Source organism: Gossypium arboreum, chromosome 6 (assembly GCF_025698485.1).
Source record: "Gossypium arboreum isolate Shixiya-1 chromosome 6, ASM2569848v2, whole genome shotgun sequence".
Taxonomy (NCBI): Eukaryota; Viridiplantae; Streptophyta; class Magnoliopsida; order Malvales; family Malvaceae; genus Gossypium; species Gossypium arboreum.
Window position 1 is genome coordinate 133,324,979 of NC_069075.1, and position 24,497 is coordinate 133,349,475.

Consider the following 24,497-nt stretch of genomic DNA (forward strand, 5'->3'; position numbering starts at 1 on the left):
GCCGTTTTGCTGTAGAGTATGACGAACTGTCAAGTGTCTCACGATCCCTTCTGACTTGCACAGTCTATTAAACTCATCAGAACAGAACTCTAAGCCATTGTCTGTGTGGAGGCATTTTATTTTTTTCTGTCTATTTTTCAGTCATAATTTTCCAAGATTAAATATGAAAAACACATCACTTTTCTACTTCAAGAAGAACGCCCAAACTTTTCTAGACAAAATCATCAATAAAAGTTAGCATATAATTAGCTCCACCTCTTGAAGGCACTCTGGATGGACCCCACAGATCAAAATGAATATACTCCAATGTTTCCTTTGTGTTATGGATTCCTTTGGTGAATCAAACTCTCTTTTACTTCCCAAAAACACAATACTCACAGAACTTCAGTTTGCAAATTCCTTGCCCATCAAGAAGTCCTCTTTTGCTCAATTCTGTCATGCCATTCTCACTCATATGCCCTAGGCGCATATGCCAAAGTTTAGTAATATCATCATCTAACAAGGAAGAAGAAGCGACAACTGTATCACCAGTAACAGTAGAACCCTGCAAAACATATAACTTGGTAGTCTTTCTCTGCCCTTTCATCACAACAAGGGAACCTTTGGAAATCTTTAAAACTCCACTTTCAGCTGTGTATCTGTACCCTTTTGAATCAAGAGTACTTAATGAAATTAAATTTCTCTTCAATTTTAGAACATGTCGTATGTCACTAAGTGTTCTAACAATTCCATCAAACATCTTAACTTTAATTGTTCCAACACCTATGATTTTACATGAAGCATTATTTCCCATTAAAACAACACCTTCAAACGCTGTTTCGTAAGTTGTAAACCAATCCCTATTGGAACTCATGTGGAAGGTGCAGCCTGAATCAAGTATCCACTCCTCGCTCACTTTAGAATTGTTGACAGAAGCGACTAGAAGTTCACCATCGCTGTAGTCTTCTACAACATCAGCTTTACTGGAATTTTCTAGTTGTTTTCCCTTTTGATTCGCAGCCTCCCTTTTAATCTTATTCTGCAGCTTATAGCACTTAGATTTAATTTGCCATTTCTTCTTGCAGAAGTTACAAGTTTTACCTCTGTTTGAAGACTTCGATCTACCCTTAGATTTACTGCGAGGATTTCGTTCCTCTGTCCTTTCACGATCATCATCAGCATTCTGATCTTGTCTCCCACGAACAATGAGACCCTCTCTCCAAGAGTTAGGTTTAACTACAAGATGCTTCATTTTATCATATACGAGGTCAAAGAATCATAAACCTCATCAACTGTGAGAGGCTCGCGGCTATATAAAATCGTGTCTCTAAAGGTTGAATAAGACGGGGGCAACGAACAAAGTAGAATCAATCCTAGATCTTCCTTATCATATTGAACCTCCATGGCCTTCAAGTTTGAGAGAATTTCTTTAAACATTGTTAAGTGTTCGTGTACTGACCCACCTTCCTCCAAACGATGAGCATAAAGACGCTGCTTCATATGCAACTTGCTTGTTAGAGTTTTCGACATACATATTTGTTCCAATCTCTTCCATAATGCAATGGCGGTCTTCTCCTTCATCACATCCTGCAAAATTTCGTTGGACAAATGCAGATGTAATTGTGTTAACGCCTTTCGATTCTTACGCTTCTTCTCTTCATCTGTTAACGTTGAAGGAATCTTATCTATTCCTAATAGGGCAACCTCTAGATCCATCTGCGCAAGAACTGTTTGCATCTTAATCTGCCACAATGCAAATCTAGTGTTGCGATCCAACAGCGAAATTTCATACTTTAAAGACACCATTACCGTGATCGAGATTAACTACCCGAAAGCTCAGATACCAATTTTTTAAAATAAAATAAAATAAAAATAAAATAAAATAAAGAACACACAGATTTTACGTGAAAACCCTTTCGAGAAAAAAACCACGGGCAGATAAGAAGAAAATTCACTATGTCGAATTCGAATAATTATAAGAGGAATAGACAATGTATGTCGAATTCGAATAATTACAAGAGGAATAGACTATGTCTATTTATAGGTATGTAAAGCCATTTTCTAGTAAGACTGAAACACCTTATTCTAATCAATATAAAATAGATGGAGTTTAATAAGGTTTAAAAAACCTTATTCTAAAATAAAAAAAAAAAAATGTAGTTCTATATAGATTTTACTTTTATTTTATTTTACCACTGTATTTTATTTAAATAAGGATTCGGGTCATTTAATTCTAACACTATAAATTAACCGTCAAATAAATGGTTATTGAAGGTACACGGTCCTCCATCAATGACTCTAAATCAATTTTTTTCCAGATATGTGATTGTAACTCTTCTAGGACGCCAAATGTTCGCACCGGTGTTCCTTATAAACTAAAAATGGACAATACTAGTCATAAGGAAATACCCAACCAAACATTATCATAGGTTGCCGTTGTAGCCTCCACCAAATTTATTTTCCAAGGTTCCTCTTCATCATCATCATCAATAGTAAGACTTACTAGATTGTCCTCCGTAGAATGTCCTCCGTAGATCTAGTTGAAAAGGAAGGAAAGAAAAATAAAAGAAAAGATGACATGTGGTACAAGAGCAAACATCTAGATTATATGTACTTTACCTAACATTTTCCATAAATGAATTGTCTTGCATAAATCTAGTTTAAAAAGAAACAAAGAAAGAAACGAAAAGGTGACAAATGTGCTATCTAGATTATATGTATTTTACCTAACATTGCCCGTAAATTGATTATATATATCAATGCAGTTGTTAAAAGTCCTATTCACCAATTCTAATGCATTAGATGATAATACTTAATACTATACTAATCTTTATAAACCAACAAAGTGAGAGAGTATTGGTTAAGCCACCATAGTTCAAACCCTGTTGTTCTTACTCTTGCTCGATTAAAAAAACAAAACAAAAAGTAACCTTAATAGAAACAAGATTTCCTCTATGGTAATAGATTTTCCTCCTGAAAATCAACACCATTTCCAGCAAGCTATAAGGATCAAAGCATTGAAGCACAAAAGATAATCCAAAGATTCCAAGTCAATCCCCTAAAATTTGTGTACCTTTTTGAACGAAAGCTGCATTTGGAAGTGCTTGGTTTTCAGAAGAAGCTTGGTGGGATTCTCCCTCTTCAAGTTTTTCTCTTACTGTGAAGAATCCCCTTCGAACTAACATGGTGTGAATGCCCCAGCCACGTCCATGGGCTACCTTAAATTCAATGTGGACGGCTCCTCGAGTGGTAATCCAAGACGTGCAGGTTACGGAGGTATTCTGAAGGGCGATACTGGTAAGCTAATTGCTATTCTCTCGGGTCCCTTAAAAAATTTTGATTCTGATCTTACAGAACTCACTGCTATCAGAATTGCATTGGAAGTTTTTGTTAAGTCTGAATGGGAAAATAATAGAGATTTGGCTGTTGAGAAGGACTCAATGGCGATTATATCGTGGTGCTTCAATCCAGTGCTTCGTCGATGGAGATTTGCTGAAACGTTTAAGATTATTGATCATTGTATTATTCTCGTGCAGGATGTTAAGATTGTTTATGTTTGTAGAGAAGTGAATAATTGTGCTAAGACTAGTAAGAGCTCAATGCTTTTAGCTTGATTCGAGGTTGCGGTGAACATTACTTTTCTCGCTGTACTGAACTTTACCTTTTTATATATTAAGCTTAGAAAAACTCGGTAGGCATTATTAGAAAAAAAAATAATAATAATGACGAAAAAAAAGTGATCCATAATTAAAGTGAGGGAAGTTAAAAGAAGGGTTAGAAGAATCTCACCTAATAGATAACCCCAAAAGAAAGAAGGAAAAGGGAAAAACCATAATTAAGGTGTAATCAAGATGGAAAAAGAAGGGAAAATGGACCATTAGAGAGTAAAAGAATTGGTGATAGGGAATCTTTCTCTAAAAGAAGGAAAAAAAGCTTGGAAACATGCATGATTTTGAATAATGATGATGATGTTAGACTATACTAATTAGACCTGTTATTTCATCTAGCTTTCCTGTACTGGGGGCACTTTTTTAAAAAAAAAATAAAAAAAATCAGAGTGAACCCAATTATTGACAAAGCATGGGACAATAATTAAAAAGAAAACTTTTTAATTTTGAATGTTTTCTTCAAATGAAATAAATCTAAGATGGTAAAAGAAACAACTAATTTGGATAGGATTAATAAACTTAAATTTAATTCATTTAGCTCATATAGCTAACTTTTTTTTCAAACTATTTATACACAACAAAATGTGTAACTTTGGTTTTCTTCTTGTATATGTCGCGCGCTTATACATCAGTAGTAGTTTCAGCTTCCATGTTCAGTGCCCTACTGTCTTAATCAACTAAAACCTTAGTGGATTTCAAAAAACTAGTGAAACATAAATATTAATTAGAGTGTAAAATAAAAAAAAACTTCGGAGGGGAGGTAACCCAATAGCTATGGACAAATTAAGTGAAAGGGAAATGGCAAGGCAAAGCAATAATTTTCCGCCCCCATGTGTTGGGGAAAATGGTTCAGTCACGTCGCTTTTGAGGCATAACTCTTTGTTCGAACCAGTAGATATGGGTAATATGCTTGGCACTAAATGAAGCTTCATGAGGGGAGGGGCCTGCCCTTTTATCTCAATGTAAAAGTTCGCCCAACAACGATAAATGGCAACTTTGTTGACCCTCAAGATCAAAAGCCATTTATATGCAAGAAAGTTCTGTACAACCCAAAGTGAGCCATCATTATGACAGTATCTCTAACGCTTCAATCCTGTTTCTTGGCTGCAAAATATTATCAATTGTGTATGACAATATTTTAAGGTTTTTGTGTTTGATTCCTTTAATAAACAAGCTTATTATTTATTTAACTTAATAAATGAACATAAACTAATAAAATCTCTTTAAAATCTTATGTTTATTTATTTAACTTAGTAAATAAACATAAACGAATAAAAATCTAACTGTTCATAATTTACAGCCCTATACACAGACATTAGTAATGTAGAAGAAAATGCTGCATGTATGCACATGTGTAAAGGAAATTACTTCAAAGCACCAGTTTAATTCTCTTGGTTTCTAGAACTACCCTTAAAGAGGTGGCATCCAATTATCTTGTTCTTTGAAGTGGAAGAGTTTGAGATTAATTAATATTATTTAATAGAGGCTGTGAGACAGAATGTTGCAACACGGTTACAGTAGTAGCTCTTAAGATTACCGAGATTCAAGTAGACATTCACAAAACACAAGGCAGTCACAGCTTTTCAGCTCTGGTCTATTTTCCCTTCCAAAAAGCAAATAGCTATAACACGTAGTATATAAATTAAATCCATATAATATATAAATACCCAAAAAGGACCAATGGTGTATACATATATATGAGCTAGATTAGTTGGCTGCATTAATACAATATATGAATGAATGGATCAAATAATTAAAGTAGCTAGATCAAATGATCTATGCAGCTTCATAAACGAACAAAAGAGTTGGCCTTAAAACCATGAATTCAATTTTCTAGTGAACATCTCCCAATACAGCAGAAGTTAGATAAATAGACACACATATACACATAAGAACTGTTTGTTAAGCTGCATATTGTACTTTATTATCGGATTTGTTTTATGGCTATGAATATTTGTCCTATAATCTGTCCCTGCCTTAATATATACACTTATCTAGTTTGGCTAGGTAGATCCACTTGCATATTAAAAAAACACTCCATATTTCTACTAGTCTACTACCTAAGCAAGGTAGGCACGAACATTCAGATCTGATATTGAAACGGTCTCAATACCATTGGTACAAGACAATAAATTTTGGCATAATCTAAAAGCCCTTTTCTTAGGTATTGTTGGAAAAAGGCATATGTGCCTATGTGCGCGTGTGTGTATATTTAAAGAGAAAGAGAAACCCTAATCTTAATGAAATGTAAAGAAAGCACTCTTAACATGAACCATCCAGGTATCTTATGTTATACCGATTCTATTTTGATAAAAGCTTCATTTACCTACCCAATTGAGTGAAATTTAAGCTTGGTTCAAACTAAACTTGATCAACTGGTGAGGATATCAAATAAGGGAGGGTAGGTTAAAGCCTAATTCCAGTGGTCCTTGTATAGTCTGGAATTTTAATGCTTCATAAGTCCGTAGTAACCCTATCATAATTAAAAAGAAAAAAGAAAAAAAATTGAAAGCAATGGAATATTTGGGTGGGGTTAGGAAATGTATAAAAATGACTGAAGTTAACATTTTACCAATGGAAGTATAAGTGCTGATATCTGCTGGAATTTTATCTACAAATATCAAGTAAGAGCTTTTTGAACCTCAAGACCAGAAGCGTGGAACCTACAAATGGGGGGGCACACTTTACTACAATAAAACAAAGTCAAAACAATTAAGATAAAAGGATCCAAAACAAAGTCTCATAAAAATTCAGCAAAGACAAGAATCTATACCTATAGAAAATTCCAAGTACCAAAACAACAGTTATATCATCCACTTTCTGTCTCTCTCTCTCTCTCTTCTTACAGTGTTACTGCAAATTTGGAGTAACTTTTTTTTCTAAATATTCTTTGAGGTAAAAAGAAGCAGTTTGCAGCAGAATTATAGCAATGGAAGCCTGCAACCACGAGAAAGATAGACCAGATACAGAAAAGGGTTGTGAAATAATGGTTGTAGTTATAATTAGAAAATAATCAAGATACATCCAATGATAATTCAAGCTTGAACATCTCTCCATATGATTGAGAGAACAAAAATGCAATAATAAAAAAAAATAAGCCATTTAGGGTTAAGAAAAATCTTTGTTATTTAAATAAAGAAAGAAAGGAAATAATTTATCTCCCTTTCAGAGGCAAATCATGTCAAAGAAAAACTTAAACTCAGTGCATCAAAAACTCTTAAAGTGGATTAGAAAGACAAGAGAGACAAAGAGAGAGAGAGAGAGAGAGAGAGAGAGAGAGAAAGGGTAAGATGAAATCAGAAAAACAAATAATCAAGCACACAAAGTAGCATTTTCAAATCCCAGAACAGATGGATCTTGAAAATTTTCTCTTTGACCCTGTCCGTATCTTCCCACAGCTTTATTGAACCGCAACGACATACATACATACTCACATACCGCCTATATAAGCAACACAAAATAACAAGGAAAAATGTAAGACGAAGTTGCAGTTCAAGAAAGCTGTGGAAGAATACAAAGAGGGCCATGTTCCTTTTGTTTATCTTTAATGGTCGTCAGCCATTATAATGATAAAACCCTAAAAGCTCCAAAGACAGCCATGTCTGTCTAAACAAAAAGAAAAAAGGGTAAGAGAAAGAAGAAAAGGGGGAGATAATAGGATGTAAAGGGATTAGAGAAGATAGGGTATTTATAGCAGAAACGAGGGGGACTTTTTTTTTTTACCACCAATCCCAAGAAGAATATTGGGAGGGATTGAGGGAGGCTCATTAAGATTTACTGAACCCTAGCTTTTTACTATTTCTTTTATTATTCCAACTTATTTTTTATGTTATAAATTAAAAAGCTGACTACGTTTGTTTCGTTTTGATCCCATTAACCCTAACAGCGGGAGATTTATTATTTCTTTATTAATTAACGTGTGGCTTGGATGCATATCGCCGGATCTGACGGTGCCTGTTACCCTAGTGGGGGCAAACATGTGGGCCCCCTGTTTAGATCTGTCCATACATTTGCAACAAATTAACCGCCCACTCGCTCTGACGGCAACTGCATTTTACGGATTTCTGTTCCAAAATACACATTCATTATATTAACCAAAAACAATTTATTTATCAGCCATTAATATTTTTGAAAATTTAATAAAAACTCTTTATAAATAAAATAAATCTTTAGGTCAAATCAAGCAAATATTATTATATAAATAATAAATTTTAAATTCTAAAAATATTAAATGTAATATCTTAATATAAAATTATTTACAATTTTCATTCAAAAATAATTCCATCATAGTTTAAAAATTGTTAGCATTCATCTTAAATTTTTTATTCAACATTGTTAGGAAGGTTTTATTTAAATATTACTTCTAGTTTTAAATATGACTACACAACACCTAAAATAAGTAAGAATGCTTATGATTATAAAAAAAAAACAAATTACTAGAAAGAATAAGAGCTAAGAGAATTCATCAATATTATTAATTGCAAATTTTATTAAGGTTTGATGTAATGAAGGAGTGCTTGTTTATACCCATTAGAAAATTTTGTGCGAGGAAAATAAGAAAGGCTAGCAAAAGTTCAATATAATAAATAAATATGATTTTGATTGAAATAATAAGTTGAGTTATTAAGGATAATTATGTTTTGGGTTCGAATCTCATTATTTACTAAAAAAATAAAAATAAAACTGACCTCAAAATAATGAGTTTTGGTAATTTTACATTGAGTTGGGATTCGGTTGATAGATGATATTAACTCAAGAAGAGTATTAAATGTTATAAAGTATTTTTATTGAAAGTAGTGAAAATTTTTCAATAATTTCTAATTTTTATATATTTTCATTTTTAAAAATTAATTTATAAAATTTCAATCATCACATTTATTAATGTTTCCCATCTAAAAAAATGAAAATGACATTTGAAAACAAACAAACCCCTATGTATTAATATTTAAAGAACAATGTTATAAATAAGTCGAATAAATCTTATTACTACTTATAATAGAATATAAATATTAGGAAAACACTAATAATAATAAGAAAACTTAAAAATATATTTTATTCACAAATGTTATAAATCTTATTAATAATAACAATATTGACAAATGAAAAACTAATAATATAATAAACAATTGACGATATTTTGGTTAGCTTAAAATATTCTCCACATTTTTAAAGAATATATTTTGCTAATTGAATTAGGATTAATCTAATTTATAGTAAAAATCAATTAATTTTAAAAAATAATTGAAAGAAAATTTTTAAAATGAAGTAAAACAAAAAAATAAAAAATAAATTATTTAGTGATTGGATAAAATATAAAATTAATTTAGAAAATAAAATAATTAAAAATTTAAATATACAAAATAATTAATTACTTTACAATGATAATTTCTTTTTTCATATCATGCTTTCATTTTTAAATTCAACAAAATTTGGTTTGCTATTAATAACCTTACTAATAATATCATGGCATAATAGAGATGATGGATGAGTAAAATGAAGCATACCTTTATTCTGGGGATATATATATATATATATATATATATATATATATATATATATAAAAGCCCTCAAATTCTCAACAATAAGTAATAAGATATCAAGATATCAGCCGATTTAGAAATTCAAATAATAACAACATAAAATTTGAAAAATTAAAAAATTTACAATCTAAAAATGAATAACATAATCCGTGGAGACTATTTCACTATTGAAGACCATTGTTATCTTTGTTATGCCCCCACTAGTTGGTGGTGGTGTCAACAATAACCAACTTGGGAAATAAATGATCAAATGGAGTACTCTACAGTGGTTTGGTGACTATATCAGCTACTTGATCTGCGAAATAAAGATGTTTGACCTCAATCTTTACGTTTTGCACTTGATAACGCATAAAATAAAAATAAATGGCAATACGTCTCATTAGCTTGGCAATATGTAGTGCTAGTACTATCACAAAGAATTCGAGGAAAAAACGAAGAGGAAAGCAAAGTTCTCGAAGAAGATGGGTGATCCAATTTATCTCATCAAGAGCAATAGCAAACAAAGAGGCGAGAGTGGTTCATGAGGTAATTGTTGGATTTGGTAATCTGAGTGTAATATATACATTTGTAAACTTGTAATTTTTTTGAACAGATTAATTAATAAAACAAATTCATTGATTACATTAATATACTTTGTATAATTGTCCCTACATGGTTTTTGCATGCAAAGAAAAATGGAAGCAAATGTTACTCATTGGTTGTCTAAATGTTTAACTATTACCAATTGGTATTATATGGTCGAATCGTAGTACGAAAAGACAACTTGTATTAGTAGACGGACCTAAACATGTCCTTAGTCTAAACGGAATTGAGAAAACCAATTAAAAGACTAATATCTTGCCTATCAAGTCCAATTAGGAAGATGCCTTGTCTTGGGCATTGGAGTGGATGACTCCTAGAAGATAGAAACATAGATGTGACTGACTGGACTGATAGTACATCGGACAGGCCCCAAGCAGAATAGATCCTGAATCCATTTATAGATTTATTCACTTGTGACATTCATAGTGCGACATACTTAAATCTTGAGTGGATGGCGAGCTATGTATGCGTGACTCGTACACTTTGATGTAAGTAAAAGCCTAAGTTTAAATAGATAAGGAACCAAAAGCTGGTGCATTGGGTGTATGACTTCTGTAGTATATAGCGTCATTCACAACATTGGAATTCATAGCCCAAAAAATGGGTAAATGATATCCTCTCATTGGCATTACATGGTTGGTGAAATTAAACGTGGCCACGAGTCGTCTTCTTTGTGATGGATGACTTGATCATTATTTGACAGTGATTAACTTTTCATGAAGGAAGATGTAATGGTTACCATGAAATAAAATAGGATCATATGGAGAGAATGACTATTATCCCAAAGAGATCAAGAATATCCTATGAGGGTAACACACTTATGACAAGGTCATTGGACAAGTATCGAATAGTTGCTTTTGTAATGGTATATCGTTGGGGAGAGCTCAGTCACGATACTATAGTGGAATGAATTTGTTACTAAATGAATTTATAATTAATAAGTAAAAATTCGAAACTTAATTATAAATAATTTGAGCCTCAACTACATATGTCCAAATTAACCCATTCACTAGCTTGTTAAAACCAAAAATGAATTGCGTGTTTAAATAGAAATGAATGGAATGAATAGGAAAAGAGAAATGAGAAACATTTGGTTTTCTCCAAAATAGAGAAATGAAATCATTTGGAAATGAATGTAGGTTTCTAAAAATGGAAATTGAAATAAAAATGAAAATGGAAATGATTCATTTGCAATCCTATATGGACTACTTAAATAATGATTGGAAGAATGCGTTTATGTTTTTGGACTGTTTTTAAGCCCGAAAATGAAAATAAACCATTCGTTCATAGTGAACATGTTGAGTTGTGAAATATTGAACATATTTTCTCGAAATTTTACTAAGGGCAAAATCATCAAAACTTTACTAGGGGTAAAATTAAAAATTTGCTGAAGGTAAAATAGGATGAGAAAGTTGTTTATATATAAATATTAAAGTCTATTTTGAAAAATAGAAAAACTGAATCGGGTTGGATCACATTATAGAGTACTGGGTCAAAAGGGCTCAAAAAGTACTCATAATTGGAACCAATGTGAGGAGGTTCAAAAACCCCTCATGGACATGAATGGGGCGACAACCCTAATAGGAATACGAGGGTGTGCCATCCACCCTAGTCCTATTCTAAGTAGGATGTTGTTTTTCTATTTGAAATAAACCACTATAAATAGATGGAGCCAGCAGAGCTATTAACACAACTTTGAGAGATTGTTATTCTGTCGAAAAATAGAGAGAATTTATTCTCAACTATTACATATATATTTTAGAAGAAACAATTCCACCAGTTTCTATTAAGAAGAGAGAATTTTCATTTTCACCCCCAAAAGAGAGAAAACTTTTTCTAGTTCTGTGTTTTGATTCAATTGGTTTGAGCCCACACTCAAAGCAGTTCGTGGTACGAGAATAGTAGAGAAGATCATTTGGTTGAAATTTGAGAACAACAAACTTCTGCTAAGCCGAAAACATAGGTACGAATTCGGTTAATGTTTATTGCTACAAATATAACAAACCGGGTCAGTTTTCAAATTTTTAATTTTCTGCTGTACAAGAAAATAATTTTCAAACTGAGATTTTTCCAATAGCAATGACACAATGGGATTGGGAAGCTCGAGATTCAAGTTTTGATTGTCAAAGAATTGGTTTTCCTATCGGCCATTGTCAGTGAGATCCTAAAACTGTATTTGAAAATTGAATTTCAAGTGAGAAAATTTATTTCCAAATGAAAAATTATTTTTAAAAAATGTAACATCACGTCAAAAATACAATTTGAAAGAAATTGGGTCAAAACATTAGGGGTAGTAATATTGTTTATAAAAGCCCAAGTAGACACATATAGTAGATCATGCTTAAGTTGATTTTTGGTGTAGGTCGAATCCATAGGTAGTATAAATAACCAAATTTTTTTATGTTCTTAAATGTAAAGGGTTCTTTGAGTAGTATTTCATGAGGGCATTGATATTGTAAGATAGGTGTGGGTAATTTATTAATAAGATGAATCTCTTGTTGATAAATAAACTCCAAAAATGTGAAGGTATTGAGGCTAATGCATTAAGGTTTTAGTGGTTTTGACAACATGTTTGTGTTGTTGTTCAACTAGTGCAACATGTTGAGGTGTATAATAGGGTGACACCAAATGTTCAATTTCATGTTCTTTTATAATTGGATAGACCTTGAAATTCATCACCACCATCTATGTAAATTGAAAGAATTTTAGTATTAAAACGTCATTAAAGTAAAGGATGTACAATTTTAAAAATATTTCGAACTTCAATTTTAGTTTTCAATGTATATAACCACATATACTTTGAAAACTAATCAACAAAAAAGAATATAGTAGCGCTTCTAACCAATAGACACAATAGGAGATGAACCCCATTGGTCACTATAAATGATTTGTAGTGGTTGACGATTCGTCAATAAGATTTATAGAATTACAAAATGGATTTGAAAATTTATTTAAAAACTTATGTAAAACACAATAATTCAAATAACCTAATCATCGATGCCATAAATTAAGTGAGTGACTAAGAACGACCAAATGAGATTGAGGTTTTGATATATGTGTGTTGCCTTGTGGCCATTCATACAACTCACGTTTATTCAACCAGCACACTAGAGGCACCCCCATCTTTAGATTCTTTACAAGAAAAATGAAAGAAAAGAATTCAATAGAAGTGTTGCTATCTTAGGAAAACTTAGAAATATATATATATATATATATATATATATATATGATTTTGTTTGATGACTAGTGCACACAAAGTATTTGTTAACATAAGTTGTGATTTGATGTACATAAATGAGTAATACCAGTTTGAGAAATTGGTACTATATTACCATTAGCCATTGAGATCCTTTCTGAACCATATTAGTCTTGGGGAGTGGTCCGATTTTGAGCATCACTGATAATGTGGTGACTTGCTATTGATTCGATAACCCAAGGATCATAGTGCAGATATCCAAAAAAGTTAGCACATGCATGAAAGTGATTATGATAATGAGATTTGCAGACTTTGGCTATATGTCTAGGATGGTCATAAAGTTGGCATTGAACAACATTTTAAGATGTTTGTTGCTATTGATTTTTCCTTGGAAATTTTTTATTATTGTTTTAGGGCTCTAAGAGAAATCAAATGTGCTAGGTAGTTGACCTACACGCGCTTGTGCACAGAAAAACAAATGATTTTATGAACCAATTTAAAGAACGGGTTTTAACTCTAAGCGGACAGTGTCAATTGTAATATTTATAGTTCCGATGGAAGACAAAGTATTCTAATGGGTTGACCCAAAGGATTGCCAAGTGGGTAAATGCGTTTATCAAGTTAATTACAAGTTAAGAAATCACTAATCTAGTCGAGTCAAAATTTATTAGTGCGAGTCCAAATATAATTGTTTATAAACTAAAATTAAATTAATTAAAGTAAACTTTCTTTCTAATGTTTTAGATAATGTAAATGATTAAACAATGGTCAATTGATTAGTTGAGTGCTAATTAAACTAATGAACCTATACTGATTATATTGGTTCCCACTCTTAGTTAGAAATTTTCTCTCGCTCTCATTCTAGACTAAAAGTTATCACCAAGATCACCTCACGATCTCACCTAGGCATATAGATTACCTTTCGGTCTCACTAGTCAATATAATCATATTCAACTATCTAAGGATAAACTCTCTTCTATGCCTCGTTTATCAAGGTTTACCGCTAGAGGCTTCAATTCTAACGTATTAAGCATTTCAATATAATCGAACAACCAATTAATCAAGTATAGACATTAACTTAAGCTAACAAACAAACAACCAATCAACCAACCATCCAACAATTTAACACATGATGAAGCTTAACATTCAAATAAATATTTCATCGAATAGTAATAATAATAATAAGAAATGCTCATTTTGATGTAGAACCAATGACACCCAAAAGCTTCATCCATATTCATTTACAAAGTCTTTTACAAGAAAGAAGAAAGAAAACTACAAGAATAAAATTTAACCTAAAAAGAAAAGAGAAAACCTAAACTAAAAATGAAAAGAAAAAGAAAAAAAAAAGAGAAGGAAAAGAGAAAGAAAACCTAACCTAAAAACTATAAACCCTAAAGAAACTATTCAGCCACCAAAAATCTGAAATGAAAGGCTTATAAAATTATATTTGTAGCCTACTAACATTTAACCTAACATTGACCATTTTTCCCTTAAATAAAAAGAAGACACAAGTTTGTTTGGACACAAAATTGTCCTTGCAGTTTTTTTCACTTGTTAGGCTTAGGTATCAAAATACCTAGGCTAGGGTATCACCTTACCCACAATAGTCTTGAGATTGGGAGTCTTGAAAGTCTCGGTATCACAATACCCATGGTTTGGTATCACGATACCATTATAGATGACTTTTATTCTCTTCATTTCAGCACAGTCAGGGGTATCATGACTTCCATACTTTGATATCGCTATACCCCTTTCTAGGTAATGTTTTCTTCACGTTCGAGCCGTCTTCGTATCCCTAAAACACTCAATAAACTTGTTAGGTTTCCTATGGAATGATTGGCCAATTTGGGTCTCAAAAATGGCTTAAAACTAATAAAAACAATTTATTAATGACAAAACAAAAAATTGACAAAAAAAAATAAAATACACTTAAATTACTTGAGAATAAGCTCCTTAAGTGTAATGGAGAGCCTAATTTGGGTATCAATGTACAGTAGATCAAACTCCCACAAACTTAAATCTTTTCTTATCCTCAAGCAAACACACAAAACATTCAAAAAAAAAAAAAACAACCTTTGGGCTAAATCTGACAATTAGGTCACATAGTAGCAAAACATCGAACATGTATGAGAACTACCTTACATGCAACTTAAGAGTGATATCTAGTTAACTCAATTCTTAATGCAAACACAATTAGTTAAATGCAAATAAATATAGAGGTAATTAAAACAAATGTATATACAAGTGTTGTCCATCAAAATGAATTACATGGATAGCTTATAAATATAAAAAATGAATTGGTCATGTTCATCAGGACAAATGCAATCATTTCAAGAATTAGTGTGTTAGTGAATTATTTAGGTCCCAAAGGTCTTTTAGGCTTGTAAATTTCTAATGCTTAAGATGGTTCGGAGTTGAAACAATAAATAGCTCAAAACGGTTTTAAACACTAGAAATGGTTAAGCACATGACATTGTTTCCTATTTGCCTCCAAATTATTCATAAGTTCATCTCCTTATTTCTCATTCTTTCGTCTTCTTTCCAAAATTTTAGAAGATACTTGTAATAGCCCATTTTTGCCTGGCCCATTCCAGTATTTAAAATAATAAACCCCCAAAAAATAAAAATAAAACAAAGTCCAAGTCCAGTACAAAATTACAAACATATAATTTGGCCCAATCGGAATGGCCCATTACTTGAAAAGATTTAAGGTCCATCTATAAGCTTGACTCATATGGAAATATAATCTTTAAGGATATGCAATCTTAGATATGATATGCAATCTTAGATATGATACAATCTTAGATATGATATACAATCTTAGATATGATATGCAATCTTGAAGATATGATCTTGTAATCTTGGAGATTTAATTTGTAGATATCCTTTAATCTTAATCGTTGATGTAATTGATCTGTACCGTTGGATTTGGGGAGGCTCAACTATAAATAGAGGCCTCTCCCTTCATTGTAACACATTTGAGTTTTGGGAAGCAATAAGAATTCTTGAGAGCATTCACTCAAGTTTCTCTTCCTCTTGCGTTCTTACTCTCTGTGGTTTGTTCTTATTTTATTCTTCGTCTATCTTAGTTTTTCAACCCTTTTTTTTATTTTAATTTCTTCATTTTTCAAATATGTATATTTATTCCTATCTTTTATACATTTGATTATGTATTTTATATATTATAATATTTAACCTTTTATATAGTTTATTTTCAAATATATATTTTCTATGCATGTATATATATTATATTATCATTTCATGTATTTTGAACTATTGCATTATATTTTTATAATTTGTAAATGTTCTATTTATTCATTTTTTAGTGTATGTCATTTATCTTATTTGTGCATAGTTTCATTTTTTATATGCTATGTTTAATTATTTCTTTTATGTGCTATTTTATGATATATATTGTTGTATAATTTTTGCATGTATTATGTTTTTCTTTTAGTTTTCTCATGTTTTTATTTGTTTATTATCTTATATTTACCTAGTATGATTTTTTTCATTAAACGTATGTTCATGTTATTTAGTTTTGTCTTAATGATATTATTTATGTTTGTATGGAAATGTTAGAATATTTTGTACATCTATGCTTCATGATGCATTAATATGTCATCCTAAAACGTCATTTAAAATAATATTCCAAGGTTTTTTAAAAAAAATAAAAGGCAATGCTTGATGTTTGGAAACTTCGAGAAAGGTAGTGCCCTAACTTACTGGGTTGCGACTTTTCTCGTTGAATTCGAATAGTCAAGCACCCTTCTAAGTGATTTTGAGTTTTCAAAACTTAAACAATTATTTCGAGATTTCAAAACATAGTGTCCTAACTTACTGGATATGGCGTTTTGTTGCTTCGAGATAAAAATTTTTGAAAGACGAGTTTAGTTTCGAAGGTTTTAAAATGTTGCGTCCTAACTTACTGGATGTGATGTTTTGACTCGTTTAAAATAAGTGAGCCTTAATTTTCAAAATTGAAACATTCTAATTAAAAGAGGTTTGCATATTAAAACTTTCAAATTTCCGACATTAAAGGCACTTGATAATCAATTAGGTACCAATTTTTGGGCGTTACGAGGGTGCTAACCCTTCCTCGTATGTAACCGACTCCCGAATCCGTTTTCTCGACTTTCGTAGACCAAAATTAATGTTTTAAAACAAAACATTTTATAAGGTGATCTAATCACACCTAAAAATATTGGTGGCGACTCCCATTTTTGTTTTTCTTAAAGTCAATTCCCATTTTCCAAAACTCGATTTAAAAAAATGGTTTCGACAGCTTGGCGACTCCACTGGGGACTAATAAGAGAGTCAAGCCGTGTAATTGATTATCTCTTGTCTTAATGTCGGAAATTAAAAATTTTAAAATTTAATCCTCTTTGCATTACATGTGTTTGTATTATTACATGTGTTGCTATATTCGATCGCATTGCATTTGCATGACGTTGTGGTCACACCCTTAAGCGGGAGTGAGAAGCTACGCCGTGAGGTTTTCGCCTCGTGCGGGATAGTGGATCACTTTGGGATACATCTGTACCTATGGTTTCGTGAGATTTTCATCTCCGTGTAGCCATAGGGAAATGTATTCCCCTGAACCGAACTCGATTCAAATGAGCCTATAATGGGTGAGGATCGAGGAATCTGCTGATTCGGGTACCTCAAACTTTAAAAACAAACCACATATAGAAAAACCGTAAGAGCTCAATATAGATAGAATTATACTTAGGTTATCTTTGTGTTTATTAATATCATATGATACTGACTGTTTTCTTTCTTTTGTGCATGTCATTTTGCATTTAAAAGGTATCGATTCACGGTCGGTTTCTAAGTTAGAAAGTTTTATTATGGAGAATGGACTTCTTGATAGAATGGAGGGCACGCTAACGTCCATAAATGGTCAAAGGAAATCTTTGAAGGATACACATCGAATTATGGGGTTACACTCGCATCGTCGTGGCGCAAAATAATCTCCGGAGTTAAAGGAAATATGGGATCAATGGAGTAATGAAGCCAGCGGTTGTTCTACAATAACTAAGGGACTTGCGGTATTTTCTGACGGGAGGATAGATGAGCAATTCAAAGTGAGTGTGGGAGTATTGATGGACATTTCTACCATTATAGCATTTCTCTTTCATATGAAGGCGGTTGCCATGTGGATGGTAAGGGTATTGGAAGGAAAGTGATTGATAGAGTGCATGAGACCTACAAAATGAGTTGGATGGAAAGAATTTTGCCTATGATGGTAAAAATCTCGTTTACTATAGGACCGCTACCAAACAACAAGCTTGAGTTTCTTGTTGTACTTATCGAAACAATGGAAATGCAAGCCCCGATGGCTGGATAGCTCAAGTAAGCGTGAAAGAAAGCGATTAAAGAAGACCGTATCATACAAAGACCTTTAGAGATTAGCTATCTGCTTGAAGGTCTTGAGGCAAGATGCTCTGCGTGGGTAGAAATCAAAGCTCTCAAGAAACATTGAGGATATAGGATATTATTTTAAGGTAGCACACTGCGAGCGGGATACCTACATTCGCTAATCTATCTCAAAATAATCGAACAACTTCACGGTATTGGAGGAGGTACCCTAGCTGCACGGATTACCCCACAGGTGAGGTCGTAGCTCAAACTCAGGAGGCAGCTGACTATTTACAGACATTGGTGGCACAGGCTGACATATTGAGCACCAATATGAGCTACAATCTAATCGTGGCCAAGAGTTTGTTTTGTTGTTAAAACTTTAGGCATTAGGGCGAAAGCGTATTTGTAATCCATTTATATGTAAAGATATTCTTTTTCTAAATAAATTTTTCTAAATGAGATTGAATCGATATCGATACCTTTTGCATTCATTTGCATCTTATAGCATTTCATTGCATCATTTGCATTCAAAATTATAAAAAGACCCTAATTAGTTAAAGTTATTAAAAAGAAAAAGAAAAAGAGAGAGAGAAGAGGGTCACAGCTGAGTGAAAAAGAAGTTGAATGAGAATTAACTCGTTCCTTACATATCCCGACTTTTGTGTCGGGAGGGATAGCTACGGAGAAGGGGTTTGGAAATGAAAATCATCCCATCAATGTCATACATGAGGAAGGGACTGAACAAAGAAACCTTGAGGGCATTCGTCCTTACGAACCAGGAAGTTCTTTAAACAATTGGACTGCAGAAGAACTTCCTGTAATCTTTAGGAATTTTACGAAGTAATATTCAGAACACTTTTGTTGCTCTAAAGCCTAGGAGTATTGAGATTTCTTTTGAGAAGTGGGCTCATGTTCAGACATTTTTATTTTCAATAAAAGATACTTTTATTATTAATCCGAGTAAATATTTTTTCATTCTGATTCTTTTGACCTTTGACATTCTTTATAAATTTCATTTCATGTAAATAGTCATTCTTGAATTCATTTATTCCTTGTTTATTCTGTTGTGTGCCTATCATAGATCCCTAGATATCAATGACATGGGCAACGATACTACAGATTCAAAGTTCCTTTTGAGTGCAATATGTGTTTAGAGGAATCTCAGTATTTTGAAGGTGACAGAAATTGTGACTTGTTTCTGAAATTGTTGAAAATGGTTTTTACCCCATGAAGTGGTGGTAGGAAATATAGCCTTAGAGGAAGGAAAGATTGCAAAACTGGAATTAGCTGAGGAGATAAAACAAGACCTTGTTGAGACTATTATGGGAAATCAAAAATTTGGTACAAAGATGCATGCAGGAGGATTTGCAATTGCCAGGATAAACATGAGGTTTTGGGGCACTGTTGGTCCACCATGGAAAGGGATCGCATCAGTTGTACAATGAATGCCAAATTTAAAGGAGTCAAGACTTATGGGGCATATATGTTATGGGCCCGAGCTCGTCAAAAGTTTCAAGCTGACAATGACTCATCTTTGTGGACGTCAACTACTCCATTAAGAGGGAGAGATAACTTCATATGCCAATATTACAAAGTCAAAAGTCATCCATTTAAAAAAAAAGATTATATATAACTGCACAATGCCAAAAGTTTGCAGTCTTTTCAAAGATAATGCGCCATACCACAGTACAATAAAGGTTGCCAAAAGAAAAGAAAAAGAAAAAAAAACAAATTACGAAGATGACCGAGGCGGTAAAATTGGCATAAGAAACTACCGCCTACTCTCTATGCTTACTGTTGGGCAAACACCTTCAATTCCAGTTGTTTCAAAGGTTCCAACCATCATCCTTGGAATGGGTGCATTGTTTGGCTTTCTGAGCGATCGATATGTCGTTAATAGCTGCGATGGTTAGCTCGGCGGTGGCCATTGATTTCGACTATGGGGCATCGGCCGCATACGATCTCTGAAGCTTAAAATGATAGATTCTTTCTTCAAAACTAGTTTCTGACAAATTGGATGACGGTATCATGAAGGAAGCTCTCTTAGACTTCTATACAAGTTCAGGGAAGAGGAAACCTGATCAAATCATTATTTTCAGGGATGGGGTTAGCGAGTCTCAATTCAATCAAGTTTTGAGCAAGTTATTGAGGCTTGCAAGTTCCTTGACGAGAAGTGGAACCCTAAAGATTGTGGTTATTGTTGTACGAAAAACCATCATACCAAGTTTTTTTAACAGGGATCTCCTGACAATGTGCTACATGGTACTGTTATTGACAATAAAGCATGCCATCCAAAGAACAATGATTTTTACCTTGGTACCCATGCTGGAATGATCGGAATCACGAGACAGACCCACTATCATGTTCTCTTAGACCAGGCTGGGTTTTCGACTGATGATTTGCAAGAGTTTGTTCATTCTTTATCCTATATGTATCAAAGGAGCACCACAGCCATATTTGTTGTGGCTCCTATTTGCTACGCTCATTTGGCAGCTTCACAGCTGGGGGAAATTTATGAAGATTAGGGATACTTCAGAAACATCATCGAGCCATGGTGGGATGTATACTCCGGGAGTAATCTCTGTACCTCAACTTTCCAGGTTGAAGGATAAAGTCAGCAACTTCATTCTTGTCTGCTGAGAATCATTGAACCATCTTTTTGTAGGGTTTGACAAACAATGACCGGGATTCTTCTTTGGGCAATCCCTTTCTCATGGGTTTATGAATCAAGATTTTTCCTCCAAGCTTTGATCGGGTCAAGAATTGAATACCTCTAGTAAATTTAACTTGAAAGTATTCATCCTCAGCAAATGTACCAAGAATGGATGACACAGACTTGTGACAAAGAAGGTTCGTCCAAAAGAATATCATAAAGGAAACCTTGTACTGAAAGAGATCCTTCCCATGCAAAAGGATGCCGAATTGGGAAGGGCCATTTGTTGCGAAGAGGGCTTTCTCTAGAGGTGCACTGATTTTCACAAGAAATGGATAGGAAGAATTTATCTGATCCAGTGAATTCGGACTCGGTCAAGGAGTACTTTGTCTGAAGGAGAAGGGAAGCCAAGGTGAAAACCCGCAAAGGGCACTTTGGGACTTCTATTTCAAAAAAAAAGGAAAAAAAGAAAAGAAAAAGAGAAAAAAATAAAAATAAAAAAAGAGAAAAAAGAAAAAATAGAGAGGCCAAGGTGAAAACCATGAAGGCGCCTTGAGACCAAAGGGTTTTAAGTTGAAAACCCGAAAGGGCAGCTCAAATTTGGAAAGTCATGCAGTGACCTTGCTATACCGGATTCGACGAGAAGTGAAGTATGTTACATACCGAGGAATCAACAGATTACTTTGGATATTTTATACACATGTTGAACTCAAGAATGTCTTTATGGAGCTGGTGTATAGACGCTCAAGCGGCCATATCTGGGGCATCTGATTTCTGTCCTATTTACTATCTTTGGATTCTTTTTCTTTGCAAAGATATGTTCTCAGGTTAATCTTTTTGCATTCCTTCCAATAATTTGTCCAAATCTAATTATCCTCAGGATCAATTTATTTGTCTCCCATTATTCATAAAGCATGTAGCATTGAAATAATGATAGATGAACTAAAATATCTTCACAAACAAAGTTTTGCATATTACTCTGGAAATTTCTAGATAATACAAGAAACCGAAACAAGACAATTGTTTAAGGAATTCTTATATGTATGGGTTGGAGATACTCGAGAGATTTTCTTCTTCAGTCCAAAAGGTGGTTGGACGTTTTAAGCAATATTGATCTTAAGAAAGGATCATTTCATAAACATCGGTAGACCAAATTAATGGAGAAGATTCGAGGCATACGAGCAGAGTATGATTGATATGTCGAGAAGAACGAGGTGGAAAGCTCGATAGATGAATGAGTGATGACGTCTGAAATAAGAGTTATTTTCATAAACATTTTGCATCATAATATGTCTAATTAGGAGCATTTGACTCATTTCGATCATGGCATCTTAATTATTTGGCATAAGCATAAATTCCAGGAAATCAATTCTACAGGTGGATTCCCCAGTGGACAATGTAGCAAGATTGATTGAAAATTACAAAATTCAGTGCCTTAATCCCCTAAGCAGTAGGGTAACAGGTTAAATTTGCAGATCTTATCTCCCCTAAGCAGTAGGATAACAAGTCAAAATTGCGGATCTTATCTCCCTAAGCAGTAGTGGAGCAAATGGAAAATGCGCCTTAACCCCCTAAGCAGTAGGGTAACAGGTTAAAGTATAGCAGATCTGGCCTTTAGGTGTTCATGCTGAAGCAGATCCAAGATGATTTTGCATCTCTGTATTATCAGAGAACAAATCGAAGAAACAGATTTGGCATCTCCATATTCGACGGAGAGCAGATCAAAGACATAGCAGATCTGACCTTCGGATAATTTCACATTGAAGTAGATCCAAGATGATTTAGTATCCTTGTGTTTACAAGGAGCAAATCGAAGACATAGCAGATCTGACCTTTAAGTGTTTACGCTAAAGCAGATCTAGGATGATTTGACATATCTGTATTGTCAAGGAATGAATCAAAGGTAGCAGATTTGACATCTCTGTATTCGATGGAGAGATGATCGAAAACATCAACATGACAATCCTGAGTTTGCAAGGAGCAGATTGAGGATCATGAAGTCTGAAGCTGATGAGACCGGGCAAAATGAGTCCTTTTGTAGTCTTTGCACTATTCTTGTTACACGACAATGAGCAAAGAGGGGCAGCTGTAATAGCCCATTTTTGCCCAGCCCATTCCAGTATTTAAAATAATAAACCCCCAAAAAATAAAAATAAAACAAAGTCCAAGTCCAGTACAAAATTACAAACATATAATTTGGCCCAATCGGAATGGCCCATTACTTAAAAAGATTTAAGGTCCATCTATAAGCTTGACTCATATGGAAATATAATCTTTAAGGATATGCAATCTTAGATATGATATGCAATCTTAGATATGATACAATCTTAGATATGATATGCAATCTTAGATATGATATGCAATCTTGAAGATATGATCTTGTAATCTTGGAGATTTAATTTGTAGATATCCTTTAATCTTAACCATTGATGTAATTGATCTGTACCGTTGGATTTGGGGAGGCTCAACTATAAATAGAGGCCTCTCCCTTCATTGTAACACACTTGAGTTCGGGAAGCAATAAGAATTCTTGAGAGCATTCACTCAAATTTCTCTCCTCTTGCGTTCTTACTCTCGTGGTTTGTTCTTATTTTATTCTTCGTCTATCTTAGTTTTTCAACTCCTTTTTATTTTATTTCTTCATTTTTCAAATATGTATATTTATTCCTATCTTTTATACATTTGATTATGTATTTTATATATTATAATATATAACCTTTTTATATAGTTTATTTTCAAATATATATTTTCTATGCATGTATATATATTATATTATCATTTCATGTATTTTGAACTATTGCATTATATTTTTATAATTTGTAAATGTTCTATTTATTCATTTTTTAGTGTATGTCATTTATCTTATTTGTGCATAGTTTCATTTTTTTATATGCTATGTTTAATTATTTCTTTTATGTGCTATTTTATGATTTATATTGTTGTATAATTTTTGCATGTATTATGTTTTTCTTTTAGTTTACTCATGTTTTTATTTGTTTATTCTTATATTTACCATAGTATGATTTTTTCATTAAGCGTATGTTCATGTCATTTAGTTTTGTCTTAATGATATTATTTATGTTTGTATGGAAATGTTAGAATATTTTGTACATCTATGCTTCATGATGCATTAATATGTCATCCTAAAACGTCATTTAAAATAATATTCCAAGGTTTTTTTTAAATAAAAGGCAATGCTTGATGTTTGGAAACTTGAGAAAGGCGGTGCCTAACTTCTTTGGGTTGCGACTTTTCTCGTTGAATTGAATAGTCAAGCACCCTTCTAAGTGATTTTGAGTTTTCAAAACTTAAAATTATTTGAGATTTCAAAACATAGTGTCCTAACTTACTGGATATGGAGTTTTGTTGCTTCGAGATAGAAATTTTCGAAAGACGAGCTTAGTTTCGAAGGTTTTAAAATGTTGCGTCCTAACTTACTGGATGTGATGTTTTGACTCATTTAAAATAAGTGAGCCTTAATTTTCAAAATTGAGACATTCTAATTAAAAGAGGTT

At 32.9% G+C, this 24,497-nt stretch overlaps 1 long non-coding RNA gene across 2 annotated transcripts; it reads right to left on the reverse strand.

Moving 5' to 3' along the window:
* Window positions 1-4,084: 4,084 nt before the first annotated feature.
* On the reverse strand, window positions 4,085-7,450 carry LOC128293927 (uncharacterized). 2 transcript variants are annotated; one of them, XR_008284079.1, is made up of 2 exons: window positions 6,421-7,450; window positions 4,085-6,310 (listed from the first exon to the last, which is right to left on the reverse strand). It is a non-coding gene; the product is annotated as an uncharacterized LOC128293927 (long non-coding RNA). The 2 variants fall into 2 exon arrangements; XR_008284080.1 differs by having other exon boundaries at window positions 4,085-6,329.
* Window positions 7,451-24,497: the final 17,047 nt, after the last annotated feature.